Below are 7,067 nucleotides of genomic sequence, written 5' to 3' on the forward strand. Positions count from 1 at the left end.
TAGGGTGAAGCTGATGAAAGGTGAGTGAAGATGAGACTTCACAGCTCTTATCCCTGGCCTGGGAGAGCTTAAGACAAGAATGTGTGGGTTCAGAAAGGGGGAACCCTTCTACACATTTGATACTGACTCAACTGTACAATTGTACAAGATCTTGGGTTGGTATCTGCAATGCATCAACACAGTGGTGTGCGCAAAGCAGATGACACACAGAATAGCAGGGGATAGATTGCATATCCCTTGGGTTCTGCCAATTGCCTCTTCACTTAGGAGGTCTTTGAATATATACAAGGACAAATGTAAACAGTCACAAACATTGCCTCTTAAGGAGGACTTCAGACAGTTGCCTGGCCAAGTAACAGGCCAGGTCTTCCAGACTACATGAAGATAAGAAGTTATACCTCAATGCAAATTGCTATTAAGCAAAGCAAAGCAAAGTTCTTAAAGAACTATGAGCAACTAAAGGTACCAGATTTGAAGAACTGTATTGATTCGTGGTTCTTTGGCTATGTTTAGTTGAAACAGATGAACAATAAGGTCCCAGATGATGAATGGAGAATAAACTTTAGCTCAACAATCTTCGAAACAGCTCCCATTAAAATCTGCCATTAATGAAGCTTCTTCTAACAGTCCATGAAAAAAGCTTTACAGTTGTATGTTGTTGCTTGCAAGGGGCTCAAAAATGATGGTGGATGATGGAACAACTAACCAAGGCTCGTGCTCTTTGAAGGTTTTCAACCAAAAGTTCAAATGAGCAAAAGTGAGAATTTGAGAGAGAGTGAAATTTTGATCTGGTTTGGCAAAGTGTGCTAGGGTTTTTCAGCAGAAAAAGAAGTATATGTAGTCTGTTTAATGTTGCATAATCATGGTTAGTGGAAATGATAATGGAATTTTGCTTAATGAGGTGTTTTTTTGACAATTGCTAAAACCAAACCAAATTACATGGGGTGTATGGTAATGCACGAAATTGGGCCTCAAACATACCCCAAACATGATTTCTGAACAAATGTAATTGGTACAAATCATTGGAAATGTTTAAATTGAAAGTCCATTTTTCAAGTCACTCTTTTTTAATTCATGCCACTCAAAAAAAGCCATTTTGCTTGGAAGATTTTTGGTGAATTGTGATGAAATATTTGGATAGAGCACATCAAATATGACTTGTAGCAAAAAACCCCACCCAATTTGGCCAAATGGTTTGGAAGATATGCCACTTTGAAGTTCAAAAATTCTTGAGAATGATTTGATCATAACTTGCCAACCATAAGTGAGAAATGAGTGTTCTTGGACTTTTTGGAAAGGTGAGAGCAAGATCTTCAACTTTCATGTTGGACAAAATTTCATTTGAAGCTTGTATGATGATGTAATTTTGAGGAGCAAGACTTTCCATTTTTGGCAAATTCCAATTACAGGTCAACTTTCTATTTTTGGAAATTTCTTGTCTGACTTTAAATTCTTCAATCTTGACCTTTGAAATGTTGAATGAGACTTGTATGGACATGAATGAACCCTTTAAAACCATCTCCCACCTTGAAATCCATAAAATCAGGCACAGTTGACCACAGTTGACCATAGTTGACTTTCTAGGGTTTCTGGTAGACTGAACACTGACTGATGACTTCTGAGCATCCAATACTTGACCAAATCACTTCCAAAGGACCCCTAGGTCATGTGAACATGTTGGGCCAACCCTAGGGCCTTGTCTCAATGGAAAATGCACTGGCTTGCTTGATTGACTGATCTCTTGACTAGTTTGACCTAATTTGTCAGTTGAACTTGTACTTGGGCAAACGGACAATGCAATGTTATGCAGTGGCCTATGCTATGTTAATGACCTAATATGAGAATGTATGTACAAAAGGTAGGTGCAAATTTGAGGTGCTACAATGGGTATTTGGAAAAATCCAGAATATCCATCAAGATAACAAAAGTAAGAGTGTCTGAAAAGATGCTCAAGTATTTGATCTTTGAATGGAAGGGGGAAATGGTCTTTCCTAGTTGCCTTATTTAGCTTCCTATAATTTATGCACATACGCCATCCTCCTTCTATGCGTTTAGCGACATGCTCTCCCTTTTCGTTTTGCACGAATGTGATGCCTCCCTTTTTGGGTACCACATGTACATGACTTACCCATTTACTATCAGAAATCTGATAGATTATACCAGCTTCCAGTAGTTTAAGGACTTCCTTCTTCACCACCTCGCTCATTATAGGGTTGATTCTTCTCTGATTTTCTCTAGAAGGTTTTGAATCCTCCTCTAGCGAGATCATGTCCATACACACGGATGGACTTATACCTTTTAGATCAAAGATGTTGTACCCTAAGGCAGAGGGGTATCTTCTTAAAACATTCAAGAGTCGATTTGTCTCGTCTTGGTTTAAGGTGGCACTAACTATTACTGGGCGGTTCATTTCTTCATCCAAAAACTCATATCTTAGGTTCTTGGGTAGTTCCTTAAGTTCTTGAGCTGGTTTTTGAGCATTTGGTGAAGGGTATGGAGTAAGATCCAAACATTCATTAGTGTGAGGTTTCGTTTCCTCTAGCTCATCATCCTTTTCATTCGGGTTTGAAAATGGTTCGATCTTAGGTTCTCCTTGATCAAATTCTCTTATGCACTCATCTATGATATCGATCGCATAACATGCGTCTCCTAGAATTGGTGCCATCGGGAATTTTGAAAGAATGAACTCGATCTTTTCGTCCCCTACTTCGAAGGTTAATTTTCCTCTTTTAACATCTATTATAGCTCTGGCCGTTGATAAGAATGGTCTGCCTAAAAGGATAGAGATATCTTCGTCTTCCTTGATATCCATGACCACAAAGTCTGTTGGGATATAAAGTTGACCGATCATAACTAGGATGTCTTCTAAAATGCCTACAGGATACTTAACAGACCTATCGGCTAATTGGAGGGACATCTTGGTTGGTTGCAATTCTCCTAAGTTTAACCTTTTACATACAGCTAAGGGCATTAAACACACACTAGCGCCTAAGTCTATGAAAGCTTTGTCGATCACATGACTCCATAAGATGCAAGGTATAGAAAAACTACCAGGGTCTTTCTCCTTCTTAGCGAGTTTATCCTCGAAAATAAAGTTGCATTCCAAGGGTTTTGGATCGTCAAGCCTACGCTTGTTGGTTAAGATATCTTTGAGAAATTTGGCGTAAGACGGAATTTGGGTGATAGCTTCGGTGAAAGGAATCTCTACATGAAGCTTATCTATTACTTTTATAAATTTTTGGTATTGGTTGTTGACTTTGGTTTGTTTAAGGCTTTGCGGATATGAGATTGGTGGTTTGTACGGGGGTGGTGGTTTGTAAGTTTTATCCGTGGCTTCTCCTTCTTGGTCGGTTTGTTTTTCGGGTTCTACCGGTTCCTCTTTTTGGTTGGTAGATATATTTCCTTTAGAAGTTTTGGACTCGCTCATTGCAGGGTTATGATGCCCTTCGTAAGCGGTCCCACTTCGTAATGAGATAGCGTTAGCTTGCCCTCGAGGGTTTGGTTGAGGTTGTCCAGGGAATTGGCCTCCAGGTGTAGTTTGTGGGGCTTGGTTTTGTGCTACCTGTGAGATCTTGGTTTCAAGCATCTTGTTATGAGTGATTATCTTATCAACCTTGGTTCCTAATTGCGTTATAAGTTCGTTTACGTGAATGTTCTGGTTTAGGAGTTCTTTATTTTACTGAGTCTGGCCCGATATAAAGCTTTCCATGATCTTCTCAAGGTTAGACTTCTGAGGCACAACTTGCATAGGTTGATTTGGTTTTTGGGCTTGATAACCTTGTGGTCTCTGAGGTGCATGATTTTGGATAGGGTTATGGTTTTTATAGGAGAAATTTAGATGATTCTTCCATCCAGGGTTGTAAGTGTTTGAAATGGGTTACCTTGGGCAAAATTCACCTGGTCAGTGTTCAGGTCGTTCAAAAGGTTACATTGCGCTGACTCGTGTCCTTTAGATCCACAGAGTTTGCATTCTGTATGGACTACCACTGCGGTGTTAGTATTTGTAGACATATGTTCGATCCTAAGGGCTAAAGCATCCATTTTCGCCTGCATCATGTCCAGAGAGCTTATCTCATGTATTCCACCTTAAATCTTCTTTTTCTCTATTGATGCTCGTTCGGTTCCCCATTGGTAATGGTTTTGGGCCATATCCTCAATTAGGCCACAAGCTTCAGGGTAAGGTTTGTTCATCAGCGCGCCACCTGCGGTAGCGTCAATGCTCATCTTGGTGTTATAATGGAGTCCATTGTAAAAGGTATGAACAATCAACCATTGTTCTAGGCCATGGTATGGGCATACTCTTAATAGCTCTTTATATCTCTCTCAAGCTTCAAAAAGCGATTCTCCTTGGTTTTGAGTAAATCTATTTATTTGGTTTCGAAGAACAACAGTCTTACTAGGGGGGAAATATCTAGCAAGGAGTACTCTTCTAAGGTCTTCCCAGGTAGTTATTGAATTAGCTGGAAGTGAATCTAACCATGAACATGCTCTATCCCTGAGGGAGAAAGGAAATAATCTCAAACGGATCGCATCCGGTGAAGTGGCATTAGATTTAAAAGTGTGGGCCAGTTGGATAAAAACTTTTAAATGTTGAATTGGGTTCTCAGTAGCGAGACCCGCGAATTGGTTCTATTGCACTAATTGCAACAAAGACGGTTTTAGTTCGAAATTGTTAGCAGGAATAAGGGGGTTTACTATACTCGAACTAGCTTCCTCGTCAGAGGGTTGGGCAAATTCCTTAAGAGGTCTCCGGTCGCGATTCTCGACCATAGCTTTCTTAATTCGGATGAGTAAGAGGCGTGTACGAGTGTAACATTCGGTTTCCGCTAAAGGATCTACTAAATTTCCGGTACTACGAGTTCTTCGCATTTACCGACTAATAATGCCTTAGTCTAGACGGTGTAACAACAGGGTACGAAATTTGACGAAGTTGGTCCCCGACAACGGCGCCAAAAACTGGATCGTGTGAATTCGCAAGTGCACGAATCACGTCAAAGTAATATAAAGGAATATTGATCCCACATAGACCAAATCGTCAATCTATCGATTACTATCGTTATGGTGTTTATCTAAGGCGGTATAAAAGAGATATTGGGTTTGCAAAACAACGGTAAATAATAAATGCAGGTAAAGACAAGTTGAATGTATTTCACGTCAGTTAAGTGATGTTTCGATTGTCTAAATAGAACTATTTATGAGGCAATATTTTCTACTATTGAAAAGAATCCATTTAACAGGAACTGTCGCTTTCGCGTATTCAGCACCGAGTTTACCCGTAAATTAAGGCCTTTTATTGACATTTATAAAAGGTTCGCAGAACGCTAAAGTAGTAAACTTATTTTTAAGAAATAATACTCATAAACTTAGTTGAAAAGTGATTTTGATTTGGAAAGTTTTACCCGAGGAGTTTCCTGATTTTAGATCTATCAACGCGTCCGAAAATAGTTTCAAAAATAGTTTTTCCTTAAAGTGATAAAAATTCCTAGCTAACTAAGCCAGGGTGCTTTCGCACTCCTTGAATAATTAAAACTAACCAAGTTTGTTTTAGAAAACTCAAGTTAAAAATCAAAACAACCTTTAAAGTTTTTCTACAGATTCAATATGTGAAACATTTCTTTAACCACGATCCTTACATTCTAACCTTTAAAAGATTTAGCCAGACATGGTAGTACCAACAAACACAACGATATTGATCATGATGAAAAGTTATTTTAGGATGTGAGGCGTAAAGAACGAGTAAAGTGCGTAAAGTAAATAAAGTAAAGCGAGACGGAAAATAAATAAAGTAAGGCGAGTGCGTAAAGTAAATAAAGTAAAGCGAGTGCGGAAAATAAATAAAGTAAAGTGAGTGCGGAAAATAAATAAAGTAAAGGGTAGACAGAAAATAAATAAAGTAAAGTGAGACAAGTAAATAAATAAAAGCGATAAATAAGAACCTGCTCCAAACGGAGGGCTTTAAATCTGGTACAAGAAAAATAAATCTATGACTCCTGAAGATGAATACGACAGCAACTCGAAGTGACCCAACTCAATCTCACTAAGGTGCGATAACCCCCCGATGTGACGGATTACCGCTTTTACAAATGATAAATATAGGCTTAGCGTTGTAAACTAAGTTGGATGATTTGAAAATGAAATGGAACAAACTATTATAGAAGATTTCAGCAGCTTGCAAATACCATAGTGCCCTCCAACTTCTCCTTAGTGGGAACGTGATTTCCAAAGGTGACACCCGCCATCCCTTCATGGCGCCCGCCATGTGTGTAAATGGGAAAGATCATGGGAACGTAGCGGTTACCTCCTAGTTAAGGGCTGATGAGTCATGGCTTCTCCTATAGCGGCCGCCATGTGCAACGCAATGTGTATAATTTTCGCCGAAAAACCCTAATTTTAGGTTTTTTTGCTTCGTTTCTTCTAAAAGGGTCCGAAAGAGCTAAATATCTGAAAACAACATAAAATAGAGCATAATACAAACAAAATGATAATAAAGTCCTAATAAACATGTGAAATCCGAGTAAAAAACACGGTGTAATTCAGTGTGATCAGCACTAGGGAGCTTAGGAATTCTAGAGTCAACCTAGTGATGAAACTAAATTTTCTCTTGATAGCAAAGGTGTTCCAGCCTAGTTGGTTAATTAGGAATATGACACTGTCTCTTATACCTAATTTGGTCATGGTGTGTTCATCTGGGTATAAGGTTATTGTTATTTCCCTCTGAAATAGAGTCTCAAAATGTCTCCTTTGAGCTCTACCTCTGAAGACTATATCCATGTAATCTACTTATTGCATTGTGATAGTTAGTAGCTAGATAAAATCAAGTAGAATATATCATTAAGTTAGTAATGGTCAATAATACAGAAATTTACCGATTAACTTTATGAGAAATAAATAAAGAAGATAACAAAGAAATGAAAATTAAGCAATAGTAATAATTATAGATTTGTGATGAAATTAAATAGTTAAAGACGGAGTGTGGGTTGTCTCCCACCAAGCGCTTTATTTATTGTCGTAAGCTCGACATAAATAGGATAGGTGTTATTCTTTCGAATGAGCGTGAGGCTCTGCAA

At 38.6% G+C, this 7,067-nt stretch overlaps 1 non-coding gene across 1 annotated transcript; it reads left to right on the forward strand.

Moving 5' to 3' along the window:
- Positions 1-4,279: 4,279 nt before the first annotated feature.
- LOC127099220 (small nucleolar RNA R71) lies at positions 4,280-4,386 on the forward strand. Its single transcript, XR_007793750.1, has one exon. It is a non-coding gene; the product is annotated as a small nucleolar RNA R71 (small nucleolar RNA).
- Positions 4,387-7,067: the final 2,681 nt, after the last annotated feature.

This window comes from Lathyrus oleraceus, chromosome 6 (assembly GCF_024323335.1).
Source record: "Lathyrus oleraceus cultivar Zhongwan6 chromosome 6, CAAS_Psat_ZW6_1.0, whole genome shotgun sequence".
Lineage (NCBI taxonomy): Eukaryota > Viridiplantae > Streptophyta > Magnoliopsida > Fabales > Fabaceae > Lathyrus > Lathyrus oleraceus.